This window comes from Acipenser ruthenus, chromosome 5 (genome assembly GCF_902713425.1).
Source record: "Acipenser ruthenus chromosome 5, fAciRut3.2 maternal haplotype, whole genome shotgun sequence".
NCBI lineage: Eukaryota > Metazoa > Chordata > Actinopteri > Acipenseriformes > Acipenseridae > Acipenser > Acipenser ruthenus.
Genome location: NC_081193.1, coordinates 76,976,220 through 77,000,246, shown reverse-complemented (window position 1 = coordinate 77,000,246; position 24,027 = coordinate 76,976,220). Strand labels below are relative to the sequence as shown.

Here is a 24,027-nt window from a genome sequence, read left to right as displayed (position 1 = left end):
CCCCATCAGGGATTGAACCCACGACCCTCCGGTCAAGAGTCCAGAGCCCTAACCACTACTCCACACTGCTGCCTACGATCCTTTCTGAGCTGTGGTTTTCTGCAGTATACCATGGTAAAAGCATATTAAGTGTAGTAATTAAGCAATAACAGACAAGAAGGTGCGGGTTGTACTGATACAGCCCACGCCTTCAATTGTGTCATTGCACTTAGAAAATAGCTTAAAAATATTATTTTACTAAAACAAAACAAAACAAAACATGCTAAATTTTAAACTTTAAATGACATTTCATTGAATATGTCCTTCCACCAATACAAAATAGTCCCTAGACTGTCTCTAGAGGGCTACTAGGTGGCTAGAAGCACTTATTACAGCTGAATTATTTGTTAATTTACTTTGTAGATATGTAAATGTGTTTTCCTATTTCTTTGATACTGCAGCTTAAATGTATTGGGTTTTTTTTTCTATAAAGAAGAACTAAAGAAATATATAAAATACAACTGCCTACTTGTATTTTTACACACATTGGTATGTCAATTTGAAATTACTGTTCCCATACAATAATTACACTCTGTACCTTCAAATTTTAAATGTAAAGCCTTTGTTTATGTTCACCACTGTGACAGGGTGCTCGTGTCACATGTGTGGGTAACCGCAGCTTAAGCAACACAGAGAGACATTGGAGGTGGAGTTGAAACGCCAGCACAGGCGCACAGGATTTATTAATACAAAACAGAAAGTAAATAAAGGGGTCATGTGACGTTACCAGCGATGGTAACGCACAGAGGACACATACAGCAAGCTGTACAAAAATACAAATAAAACACAGTACAAGAACTACAAATAAAAGGTGCCACACAGGGGCGAGCACTAGCCTTTTAAACCAGGCGTCCTGCTCCAGGAACCGGCTACACTATGTAACCCTCTCTGTACATTACTTCCTGGGATCACTATCCCCTAAACTAACCTACTTATGAGCTGGTATTCATACGACAACTCTTACTGCTTCATAAGGCCTTGGCACAAGGTATTTTGCTTTATTACAGCAGCTTAGATTCACTCGTGTACCAGTTCTCTGCGCATGGAAACCACATTTTGACAAAATTTCACTATTAATCTTCAAAAACAGCACAAGTACTTTACGCATATCAAATTTACATATCAAACCCCACCTTTCCCCTTCATTTGCATGAAGTCGGGTGAAAAGCCTGGTTTACTCGAGTAAAATAAACTGAGCGAATGGAAACTCAAAAAAGTATTTTACACGAGACATTTCTCTTGAAAAAATGTCTCAAGCTAAAAAAGAAACCTGCATTAAAACTTCACCATTTTTTACCTGAATACTTCTTGAATAGACAACTTACGCAACTGTTGATCGTCCGCATTCGGTGATAAAGCCAGAGACTTCAAAGGAATTGTTGCCAACCAGATCAAAATTTCATGACTTTAAAAGAAAATGCAAAGAGATTAATTGACATTTCAAATTTGTACGATTCCGTTTACTTTCTTATGTGTTAATATCATTGTGGCCTGTAGCTGTTGACCCAGACCCACTTTGATATTAATGCATGGAATGAAATGAGCCATATTTCATGTGTTTTATGTAAAAAATATATAGTTTTATAGTTATTTCAGAAACTTCGATCCCTACTTTAATAAAAAGTATATAAATTGTATATATTTTACTTGAAATACATATGTCTGTGGGGGACCATTTTTACTGTAGACCAAAAATACGCCACACATAACCCTTCCCCTTACCAAATGGTAACCCTGCTGACATTTCCTGAAACTGCTGGTTTAGCATTTGGAACTAGTATTTGTTTGCCTCTTCCTGGGCACCCAGTAGTTATATGTAATCCCAGACAAGGTTCACAGCAAATAATAGTGTAGAAAAGAAACCTTTTACATGCTGTGGTGTGCTAATGGTTATGCTATGGTTTCTTCAGGGTAATAAATATTTCTGGTGTACCATTATTATTTTTCAGAACCTGAAACATGCAGTAATTTACACTTTCAATATGGATGACTTTCTTCAAACATGTATTAGGCAGGCTTTGCAGTTGCTATTTGCTATTAAAGTATGAATCTCTTAACTGCTGAGGTGAATGGACCATCTATTTCCAATCCTTGAAAACAAAAGCTGATAAACTGCATTACAGCACCCGAGGTCTGAGAAGCCTGATGGATTCTCAGATCACAAATTGGAAGGAGATTGTCCTGAAATATTAATATATATTTCCAAAGGGCACTAATGTGGTCTTTCCCCTCTTATCACTGGCAAAAAAATTGGATTTGGTTTTTGTTATATTTGAATGCATTGCATTATCTCAGATTACGGCAGTGAATGGAGTTTTTTTTTTTTTCAGGACTTTAAATGCTCAGTCATTTTTAGGCTTGCATACAGTATATCTCCTTGTTGGTATTCTTTGTCTGTGTGTTTGTTTCTGTTATTTTGCAAATTTGTTGTGTCCCTAATTTTAGTGACCAAAGTGCATAAGCTTTCACCCACAAAGAAGCATTTCTTAACCATCACCATCTAACGTACCCCTTGTCACAAACTTGAAATTAAGAAACACTACTCTTGAGTAAAATCGTATTTATATAATTATTAATAATTATTTATTTATTATTTGACTGACAATATCATTTTTTTTTGAGGGCACAATGCAAGTAGCAGAAGCATGAAACTGGAAATGCTAAACAGTAGGTTTAAAAATATCTTTGAAAGGAAGCAATATGTACGCATCAATTCAAAAGCAGAAAGGGAATTCTAAGAAATACCAGCAATCCAAAGTAACTGTAATGAGATGTAATTTGTGCGAGGCCTTTGAACCTCACACAAGCCTTTATCCCACTGAGTTTTCCATATAGATGGCAGCATCATGGCAGTAACAGCATAGACACTGTACGGTACGTTTTACTCTGGCTGTGTGTGGTCATTTCTGTTGGACTAAAGCACAGACAGGGTGAATCTGTTCATAAGAATATAAGAGAATGTAGAGTAATAGAAGGCCATTCGACCCATTCGTAGCTGAAACCTTTTGCAGTTTGCTCTGCAAGATATTACAGTATTTTCCTCTTTTGTTTTAATGATTAGTAGCCAGCTCAGCGGGGTAGAAAAATTTTTAAGTCTCTGGAAAACATGATTTGTAATACATTGTATTTATATTGCAAGTGAGCATTTACAACTCACTGTTCTGCAAGTTTAATACCACATCAGAATGGTGTCTTGGTTTGAGCTACTCCATTAATTAAGCAGCTTTGTTTAGACAGGGTTCTGTTTCAGTATTTACCATACAGTGGCAAATCATTAAGACAGTTGACAAATTAGAAACAGACAGAAAAAGAGAGTGGAGTTGCAGGATTGGGAATAACAACAACAAAAAAAACAATAGAGGTATAATGTTGTTATGGTAATTAGAGACAGAGACCATGGTTACCGTATTAACAAAATGAAATCTACATGGCAAAAAGCAGTCCTTTTTTTTAACCTTTTTTCCGCCAGAATAAAAATATTTTTTGTAACATAGTTTATGGCTTCCTCAGGGGACAAAGTTTCAAATTATTGGAGACAGAATTAGGACACAGGTAGGCAGAGTTGTAAGGGTATGTAATGGGTCACCTAACCATGTTGTTGATGCTGAATCAATGGGATCTTTTAGGCCCTGACTTTACAAAGTTTTGAGATCAATCAGCTACATTGGTGGGCCACCTCTCTTTTGATAAACATTCTTAGGCAGTATGTAAAATCATTGAAGAAAGACAAAAGGCTCCACATTCCAGTGATGGCTAAATCTATCACTAAATACTACAACCAACTCATTGCAGTCTGTGCTGCAGACCACTACGTGGCACCATTCTACTGCATCCTGTTTAAAAAAAAGAATAATCAGCAATCAAGAAGTATCAATTCCATTTGAGACAAGAGCGCTAATTATGAAGACAAATGGGTTTTGATTGTAATCTGCTCCCTGGTGGGGAGGGGGAATAATTGCTCATGTTCCTTGGGCCATTTGTGGATTGTGCAGGGCTAATGGATGTCTGACGCCTTTCTGTTGGCAGATTTGCTCTTCTAGCGTGCCAAATGGGCCCCCCCTGCTCCCGCTCACAATAACAGCACACAGATCACAATTGAATTAGCACCCTGACCTGTGATCAGGATGCACTTCTTCAGTCCCACTCCATCAGCTGCTGGCCAGACCCCTGCCAGACCTGCGACTATAGCCAGAGGCACTGCTGTTGTACTGTGCATGGAAGGGCTGTTTTTTTCCCAGTTAAGACCAGATGCACTTGTCAAAGGAAAGGTCAGACTGAAACTGAATGCGTTCCAGGAATAGAATTAGCAGCTCACCACCTTCCTGAACCAAGTGGAAAGAACTCTTGAACTCAATGCAGGCAGTGAAGCTTAGTACATAGCAAACAGCAACTAAAAGAAATTCTAAGGGTTTAGGTAGCAGGAAGCTACCAATTTTATTTTTTATTTTATTTCACTTTAATTGGGGATATACACATATTTTTCAAGCTATGGATCAATACAAATGATACTGTGGTTTCCTGGTATATATTCACTTCATGTTCTGAACGTCACCCTAATTTAAGGGGACGTTTAAATATTATGTCATTACCAGAAGAATGATGAACGGTGATGGGGGGAGTGTTCAACGCTGTGATAACATGATCAGAATTCTGCCACCAAAATACAAAAAAATATAATAATGAAAATGAAAGTCTGATATTTATTTTTCAGCAAAAAGACCTACATTGACAAAGTTTTGAGAAATCAGATGCTAGGATCTGGACGAGCACTTATCTTGTGTTACTCTATTTTTTATTTATTTATTGCCAGTCCGTGTACATCCACTTATTCAGTTGCACCTGCTGCATGGTAGTGGTACAATATTCATCTTCCTAAATTTAGAACTGACCTGATCAGAGGCAACACATGAGCGTTGAAAGTAGGGGGGCACAACGGGGTTAGGGCAGAAACCAAAAATTGTTTTTGAGTGCTAAAGCTGATTTTGATGTCATTCTATGATATTTTGTAGTAGCATATGGGAGTTGTTTTGTGTAAAAGAAGTTGGTCATATGATTCATACGTGCATTAAAAAAAAATCTTAAATAACTAACTTGTTCTTATTATATGCTAAACCGTTAAGGCTAATTCGTAATAACAGGTGACTCTGACCGTGGGAATTATTTAAACATCTGGCAAGGGCACACTTGTTTACTTTTTACTTTTTTTTAATGCCACATGCTTTGTAACCACGAAACTAATAGCTGTGGCACATACTTAAAACATTTCACAATAACAAATACTATATATATATACACATATATATAACTATATATAACTATATATAACTATATATATATATATATATATATATATATATATATATATATATATATATATTAAAAGTAACAACCTTACCTTGTCAAACAAACCGCAGGCATCTTTTTTTGCTTGTGAACCTTGTAATAACGTCGCCTATGTTAAGAGATTAGCCTTTTTCAATTTGCAGTATTACCAGGGCAGAAACACAAGCATCTGTCATTGTAGTCCTCAGATAAGTTTTCAGTTGCTGCAAGGACAAAAAGCTTCTCTCGACAGACGCTGTCGTGTACTAGGATAGTCAAATTAACACAGTCGATGTTGCGGTCAGTAGGGGTAAAAGGTCAGTTACATGAAAACAGTGCCAGATTCATCGACAAGGAAATTAACTTTGTGAGGTGAAGGGTCAGAGCACCCCTATGCTATGCCGTGGATGTTAGAGGCTTTTAAAGGGAACTGCAAAGTGCAGCACCGACCTATATTAACACTTGCTGTCGGTGCTAGAGAAATAACATTACCGAAAATCTAGGGTGGGAACATGAAGTTTTAATGGGGTCTATTTAATGGTCTAAACAGTGGTGAATCTTAATACTGCCATTCTGTAACTGTATTAATCCTGCTGGTGTATTCATTCCCTCAGGGTGATTTTATTGAGTCACTTACATGTAACAAAGATACAGTAGAACTATTATCCAAACTAACAGAGACCAGGGGGTGTTCAGATAACTGAATTGTTTGGATGATTGCATTACAGCTAGTCATTGATATAACTGGCCCAATCAAGAAACCTTTAAAGCAAAATTTAATGCAACCACTTTATCAGCATAGAGCACTGCTCTGTGATGTAAATAACAGAGGTTGAGGGCTGAACAGCACATTTTCACTGCCATTATAAAAGTTCTATAGTAATAACATAGCAAAGTGCTGTAAAGCATAAGCATTATAAAGTACAGACAGGTACAGTAAATCATATTAAAAGACATGGTAAACTGGTAAATATGTAGTATAACCATGGGAAAATCATGGGAAACTGCAACATTTCCCTAGGTTACCAATAGGCTGTTCGGATAGCAGAGATGTTCGGATAATTGAACCATAATCAAACTATATTGAAAACAGTGTTGGCTAGAAGTCACCTTTTTGTCACCAGAGATCAATTTACAGTACACTGGTGATTTGACTAATTCGGAACAGTTGTATTATTTTGTAGTGAAATTATATTATGTAAATCAAATGTATTTGTTTTGCCGGGTAAGCTGGCCATAGCGCAGAAGGTCAGGGGTGTGCTTTGTATCTCTGTAATTAATGTCATAAATTTAAATGCGGGGCTTCATTCTGCAACAATCTGGCCTGGCAAATACAATTACGAGTTTAAATAACGAGTCTCATTGAAGAAAATGCTGGCTGGTGCATGCTGATTTCAGGGGAAACGTATTTACCATGAAAGGACAGCTCTGTTAACATCCACACATTTCAGTTCCACAGAGATCTCCTTTCCAGTAAGACAATTCTTAATCCGCTGCAGAGCTTTACAATAATGTAGTTACCTTTTTTCATTTGCTGCAAATTAATTTCATTTCATCAAGCCTGGGTACAAGAAACAGAGAGGGGTAATGAGACCGAGAGGGATAATGATACTTGTCTGGAAATCAGGAGCGACGGAAACAGTGTTGACAGAGATATATTACATGTTTGCGTAAAGGATTACAATGTGTAATATTCACACTCTACAAGGCTTGGAGACACATACAACCAACTGTGAGATGTTAGTTGCACACAATGTGTAAATAGGCATGCTTTTGAGTGTTCCGCATAATAGAAACATTTTGTTATGAACATTTATAGCACTGACATATTGATTTTCTGTAATACAGTCTCTAGTGCAAGGCAGTATCAGTGATGATGAGCAAGACAGCAGATATGTCAGGGTTTGATAGGTGATTGCCATAGTAGGCTGGTCTAGGTGGTTAGTGCTGAGGGAGTGGAAGGCAGAAAGGTCTAGTGGTTAGAGCTAATACGAAAAAAAGGGGCTGGGAGGCAGTGTGATCTAGTCACTTAAAGTTTTTAAGTCAAGGTTAAAAACTAATTTTTTAGATTAGCTTTTGAATCCTGATTTTATGTATCAGTCTATTATTATTTTTAAACTTGTTCACTGTATTTCTGTTTTTAAACAGTTGTGGCTTACTTTTTATTAATATTACCAATTTTGCTGTAAAAATTGTGTTTAATTCTGTATTTTGTTTTTTTTATTGTATTGTAAAGCACTTTGAGACACTTTGTGTGAAAGTTGCTATATAAATAAATAAACTTTAGTGATAGCGGCTGAAGGACTGGGAGGGAGGCAGTTTGGTGTGGTGGTTAGAGTTGAGAGACTTGGAGGGAGGGCGGGAGGTAGTGTGGTCTAGTGGTGAGAGCTAAAGAACTGAGAGGCAGTGTGGTCTAGTGGTTAGAGCTTATGTACTGCCATAAAAACAGATTCAAATTTGTCTGGGCTGTTATCAGGGGGGAAAAGACAGGCATTTCTCATCTGAGAGCTAATAAAAGGTTAAGTGCCACTTTACTGATTTGTTTGGTCCTTTAGAACCAAGAACGTGCACCCCCCCTTTTAATTACTGGAGCACTTTTGTTTTATTATTCTCTGAGCCTAAAGCATTTGTTATCAGGAAGCAAGTCAGGTTCACATTTGGTTAAAATAGAATGCATTCCATTGATATAATAAAAAAATTCTCAGTTGAATGCTCACAATCTGGATCTTATTAAGCATGTAACATTGGTGCCAGTGCCCACAACATGCTCAATTCAAGTCAGAATGCAGATTCCACACTTCAGACTTCAGTAAGAATAGGAACAAATGACCGATCCTTCCTTCCTTCCATCCATCTCTCAGATTTATAGACCTTCTATTGGTGATTGTCAAGCATATGTATTATGTTAACTAGACAGGATTGATCTGTCGAAATGCAACATCTGATTCTGGGGTCCCAATATATTGATTGTTGGAGACAGGAAGATGTTAAACGGGGACGTTAATTAGGGAGTGCGTGGGTGAAACCGTTTAATTAAATTATGTATGGCAAGGGTACATTTAGCCAGTGCATCCTAACAGTGTATTATAACTGCGTAGAACTCTCCCAGAAAACAGTTCCTAATAGTATGAATCATCCTGGTTTTGTGTAAATTAGACAGTGGGGTACATTTTAATGAGGAGGATAATGTCAGATCAGACCATGGGAGGGTTCCGTGGATGAGGCGTACGAGAGCCTGGGAAATAATGACCTAAGATGAAACAGCAATGGTAATAGGATTAAACCAGTAGAACATGATATATTTAAAAAAAGCAGATCACATTAATTATGAACTTAATAAGGGGTTTAATGAATCAATATGTAACTCAGGAATATATTGTTAAGGAGACATGTTTTTAATTGTATTTTAAAAGTGCATCTTAGTTCCACATGTTGCTCCTTTCCTTGAGTCAACAATAAAAGAGCCCTTCAAAATAAAATCAAACCACTTTTCCTAACCTCTCGTTTCTTCCCTGTGAACAGGCACCGTTGTGGTGCAGCCTTTAACGTCTGTAAAAATAGCAGGCAGAGGCAAAAGGAGGCAGTTCAGGCACTTTCTTGTGCATATTTATTTACAGAAAACAATAAAAAGTGTTCACGAAATAAATGGTACTATGGTACAACTATATACATGATATCCCAGGAAGAGCAAGGTTATTAACGAGGGCTATACTTGTAAGCAGGCAGAGCTGTAGAGGCTGGGCTGGCAGGTAATCGTCTCTGGTTGTTCTGGAGGTAGTTACCTACCGAAATAAAAGGAGAATTGTAGTCCTTTGTCTGCTTGTTGTGCTCTGCTTGTTCTGCTGTGCTCTGCTCTGCTCCTTGCCCAGGCAGATGCACAGATGAGGGGCAAGGGCAGAGTCTAATTAGCGGATTAAAAAAAAAAAAAAAAAAAAAAGTCTCTGTTTTCTTTAATGTTTCTTACCAAAAAAACACCAGAATGTTCATCAGCTGTCTGTTTTTTGTCTCTTTCCAAGAGACACGCGCAATAATCAAATTACACAGAATTAGAGAGGGGAGTAGTGGTTAGGGCTCTGGACTCTTGACCGGAGGGTCGTGGGTTCAATCCCAGGTGGGGGACACTGCTGCTGTACCCTCGAGCAAGGTACTTTACCTAAATTGCTCCAGTAAAAACCCAACTGTATAAATGGGTAATTGTATGTAAAAATAATGTGTAAAAAATAATGTAATTGTATGTAAAAAATAATATTGATATCTTGTTACAATTGTAAGTCACCCTGGATAAGGGCGTCTGCTAAAAAACAAATACTAATAATAATAGAGAGGCCACTATGGGAAGCGCACAGTTTATCATTACAATATGTCATAGCCATCCTCTTTCTGAGATTATTTGTTCCTGCACTTCCTTTCACAAAAGGGAATTTTCAACCCATTTCACTCTCAAGCACTTCACTAATCCCTGTAATGGACAATGGACTGTGCTGTTTCAAGCAGACCCATTTGGATAAACAATATACGTTGTTTATATCCAATATTATTATTTTTTGTGGGCCGGACATGTAGCAAGAAGAACAGGCCATCGCTGGACCAAGGAGATACTAGACTGGATCCCAAGAGATATAAAGTGACCAGGAAGAAGACCTCCAGGAAGATGGCAAGATGAAATTAGGAAACTCAGCAGACAGGCTTTTGTGGAAGAATCTTGGGGAGGCCTTCATCCAGTAGTGGATTGAAAAAGGCTGAAGATGATGATGATGATATATATAATATAAATATACTTCAATGGAAAGATTCCTCGCATTCTAACTACAGTTGAGCTAGGGGGATATAATCCCTGATATATCCCTGCGGACTCACCGTGCAGCCACCCAAGAGCTACAGCATCGGAGGACAACGCAGCTCTCAGGCAGCTTACAGGCAAGCCCGCAGGCGCCCGGCCAGACTACAGGGGTCGCTGGTGCGCGGTGAGCCGAAGACACCCTGGCCGACTTAACCCTCCCTCGGCCAATTTAGCGCCGCCCCCGGGAAGTTCCCGTCCATGGTCGGCTGTGGAATAGCCTGGACCCGAATTCGCGACGTCCAGACTATAGAGCGCATCCTGCCCTCCATGTGGAGCGCCTTTACTGGATGCGCCACTCGGGAGCCCCCCAAAACTGCAATTCTACATCTGCCAATAATGTCTTTTGTTCTCTGTTTTCAAATAAAAGTATACAGTTTTAAAACGCTGTTTTGTACACATTTTATAGAGAAGATCGTTGTTATGGAGGACTATATTTGTAGAACGTTCATTTTAGAGTGCTTATGTGGACAGATACGTAAAAAAAAGGAAACCTAAATAAATTCTGTTAAAATCAATACAAATTATAGTTAATTGTGCTGTAACATTGAAGTATATAAGCAAGAAGACCCTCCACATCGGGCATTACCAGGCATTATAAGACTGTTTGGTTGCAATAGTTTGGTTTGGTTGCCTGGTAATGCCCTCTGTGTCGGGTCTTATTGCTTATATATATATATATATATATATATATATATATATATATATATATATATATATATATATATATATATATATATGTGGGTTCGTCACAATATAATTACATTTTACTCCTTAGACAGAGCTGTATTTCAGGTTAAGAAGTACTGTAGTAGGAAGTGCTATTTAAAAAAAAAATCACTGCACAAAAAGTGAAATGTTTACAAAGATGTATCCTTCACTTGAAACATTTTAAGCCTGATTGAGACCTTTACAGTACAAACAGAACCCATCAGAATGAAAATAGGGGAGTAACAGAGTCCATTTGATGATGAGACCAAACCAATGAACAAAGATCAGGAACTGGCAAACAGTACAGCTCTGAAAGCAGACAGCACTCCTAACAATCACAAGGAGGCAGAGCAACTAGACTAAGACATAATTCGGGCCTGAGTGAGCAAATCCATTGCCTCCTCAACCGACACTGAGCTTCAAAAAGATGCCATTGCCAACATCCCCACCCCTGGGAAACAAAGAACCAATTAAATGAAAGTTTATTCGGTCATACAACCAATCATAATACCCCTTTTCCACCTGCACACCAGGTCCGTGAGGGCTCCAGGCTCCAGGCCCTCACAGCTCGGTTGGTTTCCCACTAGCAAGATACCCGACCTGTACCGTGAAACTCCAGGCCTGCAACTTATCTGAATCTGGCTCGGGGCCGAAGCAGGCTGTGGGCGGGGTTGTTGCATTTCATCATCACGCTCAAGTGTAATTCCAAGAAAAAGTGACAACCTCCAGGACCACAACCGCTAAATGTTTTCACCCTAGCATCAAATGGTGTTGCGGGAAGACTAGTGCAGTCTTAAGAGAGCTCTGGATAAAAACACAGGTTCAGATCAGTCACTACAATGTTTAAATCAGGGGTTCCCAAAGTTTTGGTCAAGGAGGGCCACTTAACAGGTGGGACATTGGGCGGTGGGCCGCATAATGAAATTCACCTTTAAACCCCCAATATGTGCAATAAATATAACATACCTTTATATATAGACCCAAGATGTACATCTTTTCGGCTGCCATCTTTTTTTAGATTTGATTTTATCATGTTTGTATTTATACTTTATTGGCTGGTTTCACAGACCCAGATTAGCACTAATCTTGGTTTACGTTACCTAAATTAACATTGGGTAGTCCAGGACTAGTACTAATCAGAGTCTGTGAAACCAGCCATACTTCATGTGTGTATTTAAAACACTTATTGTGGCTTAGTGTGCTTAAATGGAAAACAAATGCTTACAAACTTTGCGAATATCAGACTTAACACTTCCCAATACTATTCTAAAAAAAGTTGTGGTTTTCACTAACATAATAACTTTAAGCCCTAAAAATAACATGCTTAATGTGAACTGCTAGTAATGTGAAAAGCACTTAATGTGCAAAATGAAGTTACTTATTATATTTACCCAGATTTAGTTAAATCTATTGGGATTCCTTATTTTTAAAAAAATGCATACAAATGTTTTCAAATGATTTTTTTTTTTTTCCTCTGAATTTGTTACAAAACACCAGTGCCAAAATAAATAAATCCAGGAGGCTGTGTGGTCCAGTGGTTAAAGAAAAGGGCTTATAACCAAGTGGTCCCCAGTTCAAATCCCACCTCAGCCACTGACTCATTGTGTGACCTTGAGCAAGTCACTTACCTCCTTGTGCTCCGTCTTTCGGGTAAGACGTAATTGTAAGTTACTCTGCAGCTGATGCATAGTTCACACACCCTAGTCTCTGTAAGTCGCCTTGGATAAAGGTGTCTGCTAAATAAACTAATAATAATAATAACTTAATTTTTCCCACTGACCTAACTAACCACCGGACAGCTAGTCCATTAACCAAACAACTCTTGGTTTTATTTTACCGCTTTTCCTTTGTTCAAACACCACACCCAAACTCAGTCTCCAATCCCCAAACACCAGAACACACAATCTGTGGCCTTTTAATTCACCACCATGATCAGTCGCAGCTGATTAGTATTTTCTCAATTATCATTCATTATCCCATAAATTATCCAATTTAGGAGGCCTTTACCAAGATGGCCACCTGGTAACTTCAGCTTTCCCAAAATTGAGTGTTCTCTCCTAACTCCCCTGGGTCCCGCACATTTACGTCATCTGTGTCTGTTTCAGGCAGAGCTTCCTGATCGTCAAGGTAACACAGCTGAGAATTCTTCCTCTGACATCCCCTCTGGTATTGTCAGAGTTTCAGTTTTGGTTTTATTTTCGTCAGCTCTCTCCTCCTCAACTACAGAGAACGCAGCCCTTTTGAAGCAATGTTGCATTGTTTGCTGACTGACAGAGTTCCAAGCATGCTTTAGCAAGCACACAGCATCTAAGAGACAGTTTATTTACACTGCATTTGTATGCTGTTATGCTGATGCTCATCACTTTTCTCTTTCCAGCCATGCTTGCTTGCTGTTGCAGTCAGTACTGTTTTTTTCAAACTGTAAACCTGACACTGCGTACAGGGATTAAATAGCCAAGGTACAGTACAGGGGTAATTGCTCAGTAACAAGGTGCAAACAACTGAATAATACCCTATTTCCTTTGTGCTACACATGCCCCTGATTGGTTGCAGGGATTTTTACCTGCACTAGGCGGAGGTTACACAAACTTGTGCTCATTTTAACTCAGAAACAGATGACTGTGGTTAATGAATATCTTCCTCAGAAAAACAACATGTTCTTACTTTAATAGAGTTCAGATACAAATGCAACTTCTTTTTACTAACCTAGCCAGCCTACACACACCAGCCAGCTGTGTAAATGTGCCACTGTTACTGAACGCACAAATACAAAGCACAAAAAGACAACTATTTCTCCTTCTTCTTCTTCTTCTTCTTCTTCTTCATCTTCTTTTTTTTCTTCATCTATAAGTTTCTTCTGCTTTTCTCTGTTTGGCAGATTGAGTTTTTGTTTTTGAAGTTTGTTCTGTTATATTAGCTGTGCTCTTCATTGAGAGGTCAGTAAATGTTTTTCTCTTGGTTTCATTAAGCAGCTGCCATTACCTGTAAGAGGCTTTGTATAATCTTCCTCCTTCCCTGTCTTCCAGTGCCTGCCTCAGCTGAAGGGTGGCCTTCAGGTTGCACTAAATCAGATTATTGCATATAGATGCAGCTGAATATCACAGAGACAAAGCATGCATTAGCTGGGCACTCTCTGAAAACACTGTAAATGTCAACTTCTGTACTATCTTGGCCTTCTACCCTTTGGCAGACTAATGCGTTATGAAACAAGAGGTCCCAAGTTGGAAACATCAATAATCTGTTTTTTGTCGGCTTGCCAGTCCACTGCCCTCTCCACTGAAATGCCTAGGGATTGGAAACGTGCATTTGTCATTCTGATCGGATTATTGTTTTCAAGATGCTTCCAAGGATTATACAAAGGGCCAGAATAACTAATAAGAAAAAAACGATTTGCTGTACCCATTACCGTAATTCTTTGTATAAAATGTGCATCCTGAGTATACCATGCACCCCTTGTTTAATGCATGCTACTTGTGCAGCTTGTATAACACACATCTTCCCTAGCAAAAACACCGGAGAATACTATATAGAGCATTGTGTATATAGCTTTCAACCTTTATATAAGATGCAGAAATGTTCCTAAAATGTTATTAATACGCGTCAAAACAACAAAATAAATATCGGTGTGTCTGTATGAGATAAAATGAGTTCAAATTAATTCAAATTAGTCCGGTTTTTCAATATAATATTATAAATAACAACTGAACTACATGTATATGTAAGCATACACACATGCATATCTGTGGTATAATTATGATAGAGAGAGAGAGAGAAAGAGTAATTAAAACATGTTAAGTATTTAATCACACAGAGTTCAATGTAATGTAAAGCATCCAGAGATGACAAATAACAAAAGCAAGAAAAGTATCAACATTATGATTAAATACTAATTATATTTTAGTTCTTAGTGTCTGACACGATGTGATAGGCAAGTCTCCTCTGATTGTATCATCAGCTGGAAAAAAAATCACACATATGTTAGTCCTGTTGTACAGCTAATAAAAATGTAAAATACATACTAGCTTTTCAGAATACTTATTTCAGTAAAGGTAAACAAATCACACATACCAGCTATATCCAGTTCCTTGGAAATGGATTCCCAGATGTTCCCCCTCATCGCAGTGCCTTTATCATTTTTGTGTCCTTTATTGTACAGCTCCAGGTATTTTGATACTGCAACAATTTATTTTTCTTCCGCCATTGTTTACTGAAGGCACACAAGGGAAACTGTTCCTCATTGGTCATTTCCCTAGCTGCTGCGAGACCAAATCGCAAACTTAGACACCAATCCTATATTTTTCACATTGCTTCAGTGTCGCCCGTCCCATTGCAGGCAGTGTGAACGTCTCGTATCAAAAATACATGTTTAATTTTTTTGTCGTGGTGCGGTGTGTGGAGACCTTAACATACCACAGTCTATAAAAATCAAAAACTCTCCTAGATTTGTTTGACTGCAATGTTGGCACTTTTTGCATCAGGTTAGATGTGTGCCAATATTATGCTATTTTAGTCTTTTAATCTGCTCAAATTTGATACACTTCAGAGTTTTGGTAAATGGTCAATCAGCAGCATATGCTATATGGGAGATGGAAGGTTAATGGCTTCAGTTCCCTTAATTGAAAAGCACAGAGTATAAAATTAAAATCTGCAAGCTCTTATTGGATTCATTTATCTACTGGGAAAAGGGTTCCAAACAAGACCGGGTAGTATGGATCATTAAAAGAGTGCTAACCAAGATTTTAAAATGTATTTCCATGCCTCGTATCAGCACAATCAATAATACCACTGCCCCACCTTTCTTCGTTTGAAGATCTTTTGGTTCCTTGTATTTTATACTCATAGAGATATTTCAAAGAAAGTGCTATTTAAGTAACAATTGCTGCTGCTTCCCAGTAAAGAACAATTCATTATGCTATAGATCAGTTTCACAGTAATGGTCTAGTTTCACTCCAGCCAGGCCATGTGACCTAACACACAGGAACTGATTAGATGCCAGTATAGAAACAGTATAAAAAAGATATTCTCAGCTCAAGAAAAGGCGGTTAGCACTCCTTGTAAAAAATATTTCAGAGCCTGGACAATGTAACATCCCTCAGCACATGCAAGAGCCCAGTATTCATAAAGCAAAGTTCAGGTCAATTCAGATAAATAGAAAGTGACAAGAACATAGTGTCAGTAGATGTTTTGATAATGAATGTTTTGGATTGTAACAACATTTAGAATGTTTTGCTGAAAACAAATGACCCTTGCAAAGATGGGAAGCAGCTACAGAGATGGGTTTTAATGTGTTCTTTAATTGAATGGGGCTGGAGCGCTTTCCACTCTGTTAACTTATAGATTTATACCCCTGTTCATTTCCTGCACGACGCGTCCCATGCATTCCTTTTAATGTCCAGAGATCCGGCTGCATATCCAGCTAATGACCAGTGTAGCAACCTGCTGATGCAGCTTGATGATCTGTGTGTGTTTTACAGTAAATTAACTGTTGTTGTGCTGCAGGATCAGACAGGATAGGGTGCTGGAGTGATCTACTATTCCCAGTCCTTTCCCTTCTGAAGACCCAGTATCGCACTCAGCGCATCCAACACGGCTTGAAGGAATCACCACTCCTTTATCCAAAACCATGTTTTAAAAAAGTCCTGATAAAGGGGCATAGAGCTAACAAAATAATTACCGTAAATATGTAATACCATCACAGGTCTTTCCTATGTGAAAGACACACATATTGTGTGTATGTGTGTTTTGATTTTGTAATGTTTTCTTTTTCCTGTAAATAAAATGAGTAAAGACAATGTGTCTTTGAGATAAAAAGGGTTAAATGTGTGATTCATTCCAGAGTTATTTTAATATAATAAAGTAAGCATTAAACTAAGCACTTAAATTAAACACTTTAAATTATAAGCATTTAGCTGCAACAGCTGTCCTTGTCCTGGTACTAGGATATTCACTCCTCAATCCCCAACTATTAGACTACAAGTGTCTGATATATCAGGTCTGATATCTTCATTTATTTATTTGTTCTGTAGTTAGAGAGCCTAGACCCTTTTGTCAGTAGATGGATTGCATCTTCCATGTGTTGTATGTGTTGTACAGACGCAAATATCAGGTCATTCGACCCTGAAATTCTGCACGTTGTAATTGCATGCATTTAAGAAGTATTATGCAGTGATCAGTATATTTTTCACTTTATCTGTTTTTTTATTCATTAAAATAAATCTAATTATGAAAAACCCTTTGGTAAAAGTCATGTCTTTTTTTCTCTGCTGTACTCAAACCCTGTTTTCTCTGAGCTCAGAGATATATTCACTCTGGAGCTGTCTTTGATCTCTGCTCTGTGCTTGGAGTTCCACTCCCTGAGCTCTGAGTGTGATGACCAGGTCAATACAGGTTTTCCATCAGAGTGGTTTCAAAGCTTCTCCCAGTCTCTTGGCTCCTCATTTGTAATACACTCTCAGAGCTGGTAAACCACAGGTCAAGGTCTCAGAACTGTAGTTCTTTCGTTATTCAGTGAAGAAGGGTTTGTGTTTGTGTGTGTGTGTGTGTGTGTGTGCATGCGTGCGTGAATGTGTGTGTGTGTGTGTGTGTGTGTGTAGGGTGGGTAGCTGCAATTTTCATCCATGTTAGCATCTCTTCTTTGTTTGTTTGTGGACAGTTGTGTTCTACTTTACAGTCTGCACTGTGAGTTGATTTTTTTTTTTGTATTCGTTTTTAAGGCAGAAAAATCACTGATGCTGTTTGAAACATAATTTTGTGGAATTTTTTTACTTCAAAGTGTCATAGAATTGTACAGTTTAACCCAACCTGGTAATGTTTCAACATTAGTAAAAAGCATCTTAGAATAGTGTTTAATCACAAGGTCGATATGGAAGCCTGCTGCTTTCTCACAATTGTCACCCTGAAATCACTGCAATGTGTTGATATTTTTGCTACAAGTAACTGACAAAACTTGGCCAGTAACACCTCACCTCAGTTTGAAATAATATTCTCATTTAGCTCTTTAATAGACTTGACAGAAAGGCTGATGAACACCATCAGCTCAAATGATTGTGACAGTTCAATAATAATGAATGAAATGCGGAGGGGTCTCGGAATGAGCCCTGAGTATTTATTGCCCAGGCACAGCTATCCGTTTCTGTTCCATAAGGAGATTCAGAAGCAATTGACCACGGGATTTAGGAAGCTTATCTGTCTTAATGACACGATGATGACCAAAAGCTTGAGAGCCCACTTGCTTTATTCACTTGCCTAAGTCCATAGCATGATACAGTGTGATAGCTCTGAAACACGTGCCTAGGGTGTGAAGTAGTTTATCATATTAAAAAATTACATTGAACAATGACATGAAAAGATAATAACTTTGGTGAATTGTAATCATCAAATGCCCTAGTTTCATGGGAGCAGTTTCACTCGAGTGATAAGTCCTGCTTGTAACTGTGGGGATGTCATCTGCTTGTAACCGTGGGGATGTCATCTGCTTGTAACCATGGGGATGTCATCTGCTTGTAACCATGGGGATGTCATCTGCTTGTAACCATGGGGATGTCATCTGCTTGTAACCGTGGGGATGTCTTCTGCTTGGTGAACATTTTTGGTTACTGTATCTCCCCAATAAGGACATCGTTCAGTAAATACACTCCTATTGCAGTGAAGTATATTGCTCTGTAGCAGACCAAAAATAAGGCATATCCACTGTGGAGGGGAAAAAATATGATTTTAGTGCATTCAGTTTTGGAATTTACCCCAAGCTTTACTAGCTTGTTTTAAACCCTGCGTGCTCCAAAACAGTATTTCACTGTATAGATTATATGAGGAATATTATGTATTTAACCTTTATGAAAGATAGACTGCAGTATTTATCTGTATAAAGTACAATGAACGTAAAGAGTTTGATATTTTAAAACACTTTCCAATAAGAAATCTTACACAGTGTGTTGTGTACCGCATATGAATATGTGTAATTATTTATGTTCTATTAAATATGAAAATAATCAAGATATAATTATAACACAGATGCAAAATTGAAATGACATAAATCACAACAGGATTAATCAGATCAAAGCAGCAGACTGAATTCACTTGGCTGTTGACAGGTCAGTATCTCTGAACAATTTTGGTATTTGTGGAAAGAGGACACGCCCAGGTATACGGAATGGCTGGGACCCCTAAAATTCCATCAAAATTGTTCAGAGGTACTGACCTGTCAATCAAATCATAAGATCCCATAAATGGCACCTCAGGTCAAAACAGGCCTGGAGAAATCACTCCAGTTCCTCCTGGCTTTATCCTTAGAAAGCATTGATAGGGGCTCCCAAGTGGTGCATCCAGTAAAGACGCTCCGCGTGGAGTGCAGGATGCGCCCTATAGCCTGGAGATCGCAGGTTCGAATCCAGGAACCCTAGGGGTCGGCGCACAATTGGCCGAGTGCCACCCGGGTAGGGAGGGCTTAGGTCGGCAGGTCAATCCACGGTTCTCCGCACACCAGCGACCCCTGTGGTCGATAGGGCGCCTGCAGTTCTGCAGTGGAGCCATCAAATCTGTGTTGTCCTCTATAGGTCTGGTGGCCTCGCTGTGGATCCGTAGTGCGATAAATGACGGATTGGCAGGAGCATGTTTCGGCCTCCATTTCCTGAGTCGTCAGGGCGCTTGCAGCGGTGACCCTGGATCAAATAATAATAATTGGGCATTTCAAATTGGGGAGAAAACCAGGGTAAAAAATTGGCGAAAACTCAATTTATAAAAAAAAAAAAGAAAGCATTGATAGACATGTAGAAATCACTAATGTAAATATTCAAGTCGCCTTCAGTCTAATTAATCAAAGAGGATTGATTTTGAAAGCTATTTGAGATTAATGTTGCTGTAAAACCCAGGCTTAATCAAACCAACAGTGATGAAAAAATTATGCGAAAGACAAAAGGGACAAATCTGCTTGTCAATAAAGGCTGGATATTTAGACTAACAGCCAGATGACAGTCATATCCTCAGGTCAAATATAATCGCTTTGAAATTACTACAGCTCTGGTGGCTTTTTTACATGGTGTTTGGGCTGTAATCAGGTACACAGCTCACAAATGCATGAAGCACAACAACTATGTGACTTTATCTGCTTCCCTTACACAGAACACTGCAACTGCTGCCCTGAATGACTAGAACAGCAAAGAATGCCACCTAAAAAATGTTGCAGCAAGCTGTAGCCTGAGCACAACAGAAACCTGTTTATGAAAGAGTTCTGCAGATTAAGCCCAATCAATAGGGAATGGCTTAAATCATAAGACTAAAGAGCAATGTGTCCTAGTGGCTCTTTGGCCTAAATGCGTATTTTACTGCTCAGTTTTGCTGCAGTAATTTTATCTTACACCCACAAGTTAAAATTGTATTCAATTAAAATAGATATATTTTGTGTTTTTGTGGAGTAACTGACAGCGGACATGGGGGAAAAAGTCATTACGACAGATAGGTGGTCTTTATTAGCAATGTTTTGCAGTAACTTGTCAATGGCAATTGTTTTTGTGCTGAGTTGCTGATCTTGGCTAGGGTCCCCCAGGGAAAGCTGCATTGAACGCTGCACTCTTGTGGGTTTAGCTAACCTTAAAGTGCCTCAGAGACCCTGAATGTCAGATGCCCAACGAGTCTGGTGTTCAGTTGCTTGGTAAATACCCTTGCCTCAGTTTGGCAGATGAAAAGAGACGATGGGCTTGACAGTGGGACAGTGGGTTAAAATTGATTAAAAAGTGCTGTATAACTTGAATGGTGAACTGGATAATACACTTGTGTGTGCGTGTGTGTTGGAGTTTTTATTTTGGTCTGTCTGTCTTTCAATTTGGAGACAATGACCAGTTCTCTATGAAGATCATCCTACTCTGTCCAATTGGCAGGCATTATACACACAGTGATTCCACTGTGTGTATAAACTACCTGATGATCAACAAGCTCAACAGTTGGAAAAGCTTCAGCTCTTCACAAAGTAATTTTTCCCCCCAATTCCTCATCCGACCCATGCCCTTCATTAGAGGTGTACGCACCTATTTATAACAGCGTAGATTCACTGACCCACGCTAAGGCTGAGGGATAAAATTGGAATCAGAGCAATTTCATACACAGCCTCCCGAGGCCCCATTGCAAATGCATCCTGGAAAACCAATCTCATTTGTCGCAGCATTCAGGTTCAATATTTCAAAGGCTGTAAAGAAAAATAAATGACTGGTATTTCTGGGCTGAATGAAACAAACATTATTAATCTTCAGACCCCTTCGATTCCCTGTCTCCTCCTGAGAAGTATCGAAATTCACTAAATTAGTTTATATTTCATTGGAGTATTTTTCAATTGTTTTCCCTTCAGGGGGAAAAGAAGGTAATTGGTGCAAGACCTCTAGACACTCAGGGGTAGATGCACTAAGATGGGCCAGTCACAGCACAAACATACCGCAATTTGCATTTTCGTTGTGACAAAACTATACATTTTGTCGTATGTACTGAGAGAAAATATATTTATGAAGAGAGCCACAATATACCAAGTTAAATATTTGTTGTGTCATCTTAGCAAGATCTCTCGCACAACGAGTCGTGCAACATTTTTTCAAATAAATATTATTATTATTATTATTATTATTATTATTATTATTATTATTATTATTATTATTTATTTCTTAGCAGACGCCCTTATCCAGGGCGACTTACAATCTTAAGCAAATACATTTCAAGTGTTACAATACAAGTAATACAATAAGAGCAAGAAATACAATAACTTTTGTTCAAGCAAAGTACAAGTGTGACAAACCACAATTCAATAATACAGCAGATAAGTGATAGTTACATCAGGTTATGTTTAAATAGTGATAGTTACATCAGGATATGATTAAATACAAAGTACTACAGGTTAAACACTTGGCAGATTACAGTATTCTGAAGTACAGGATTAAATGCAGTAAAATAGGGGGAAGATAAGAGCAAAATAAAGCACATTTACATGAAGGGTGATAGTGTCCCAGGATACAAACAGAGGAGTTCTACAGGTGCTGTTTGAAGAGGTGAGTCTTAAGGAGGCGCCGGAATGTGGTCAGGAACTGGGCAGTCCTGACATCTGTAGGAAGGTCATTCCACCACTGCGGAGCAAGGGTGGAGAAGGAGCGGGCTCTGGAGGCAGGGGAGCGTAGCGGAGGTAGAGCTAGTCTTCTAGTGCAGGCTGAGCGGAGAGGTCGAGTGGGGGTGTAGGGAGAGATGAGGGTCTGGAGGTAGCTGGGTGCAGTCTGGTCAAGGCATCTGTAGGCTAGTACAAGAGTCTTGAACTGGATGCGAGCAGTGATCGGGAGCCAGTGGAGCGAGCGGAGTAGTGGAGTAGCGTGGGCGAAGCGAGGCAGAGAGAACACCAGACGGGCAGCAGAGTTCTGGATGAGCTGGAGCGGACGGGTGGCGGACGCAGGGAGGGGCAGTTTAGTTCCATCAGATTCTATAGTGGGGCCCCCACCATCATCCCCAAATAAAAAAATTCAAAAAGCTTTTCATAATCATGTAGCCCCTCGCTACACTGGACATGTTTGTCCGACATAAGGTCAGGTTTAAAAAAATATATAATAAAATTGCACACACATACATTTATAGTGCTCAGTGTATTTTATATGTATAAATCATTGCGCAGAAATGATTTAAATCTATACAGTAGGCTTATACAGTATAGTAGTAAAATCAAATGAATACCTAGCACACTTTCTTTTTACTTTAGCCTGTAGGCTATCAGTAACAAAATAAATCATGCTGCTGCTTTGTACACATTGGTGTACAATGCGAATAAAAGATTATTTAAAATTGAAACAAAATGATTTTAGCCATTTTTTCTTTTTATTATTATTATTTTTAACTTGGCCTACTTAGTAGCTTAGACAATATACAAAATAGATCATGGTGCCGCATTCACAAGTTATGATACTTACAGGAGAACTCTCAATTCTCGTTAATACGAATTTCAAGGGACCAGCAACAAATGTTGCATTATACCACCAATTTGTATTATCATGATACAATTATAAACTACCTGCACATTAGTAGAATAGGTGTGTTTCCTATTCCTATACAGATGCTTGGAATGAGCTGGAGGGGTTAGCGCACATGTGCATGTTGGGTAAACCAATGTCATAGAAATTAGTTTTTCAAGGCTTAAGTACACCCTGCTTTTAGGGAAAAATAGGTATTTGCCTCAAAAATGCATTGAGCACAACTGGCAAAACCCAAGAAAAAGCACACTGGAAATACCAGCAACAGCTGCCACAATCCCCTGAAAGGATCCAGAGTCAAAATAATGCAGCGTGGACAATAGTTGGACCACTACATGAATAGCATGGCTTCTCTGGGTGACAGGCTCCAGGTCATCTTTTAAATCAGACAGCAGCTCAAGAATTATGGGGCTGCAGAGCCTGTACCTGTGCTTAATTTGGTCTTCATTAAAATCGAAGAGGGTACTGCGGGTACGAAATACCCTTTCTCTTCTAATCCTACAAATCACTCATTCTTGCTGAAGACAATGTCTCCTTCTTGCTGCAATCACAGTGGCCATGGTTAGGGGATAGTGTTTTTCATACTGCCTTTTAAAGGTTTGCTAATTGCGACTATTTAAAACGTGCTTTCAAAAGTTCTTAACAAAAAGGATGCAGCGTTCGTACATCTCATTCTACTATTTGAGAACCCTCATCTCCACCCCATTTCTGTGAGTTTATGCAGGAATGCCCATAATTACATATTCATCTAAGGCTGAACTGCAAAGAAAAACTGCTGCCGCAAAGTATTCCCTAAAAAGTTGTTAACAGCATTGCGCTTGTTTAGTACATTTCACCCTCACTCTCACACTCTCTGCTTAGTGTAATACAAGGCTGCCGTTATCTCCACTCTCCACCCTAGCACTCTCCCTGTCGCTGTGCTCTAACTGCCTCTGATATATCCACAGTTTTCAGTTGAAATGGAAAATGTATGAATGAAAATATTAACAGGCCGATTTTAGCTCTGCTCTATTTTTTGTACACTAATATGCACCATGCTTGCTCTCGTGCAAAATTGCTTTTTTCAATTGATCCCTGTCTGGTTCAGAGCTTTGTCCTCTGTGCAACTTTGGAACCCATTATTCTGGGCTGTTT

At 38.8% G+C, this 24,027-nt stretch overlaps 1 protein-coding gene across 1 annotated transcript in view; it reads left to right on the top strand.

Annotated features, from left to right (window-relative positions):
* LOC117403388 (ALK tyrosine kinase receptor-like) overlaps positions 1-24,027 on the top strand; it is a 145,459-nt gene that overhangs the window by 46,172 nt on the left and 75,260 nt on the right. The gene's annotated exons all lie outside the window — the stretch shown is intronic.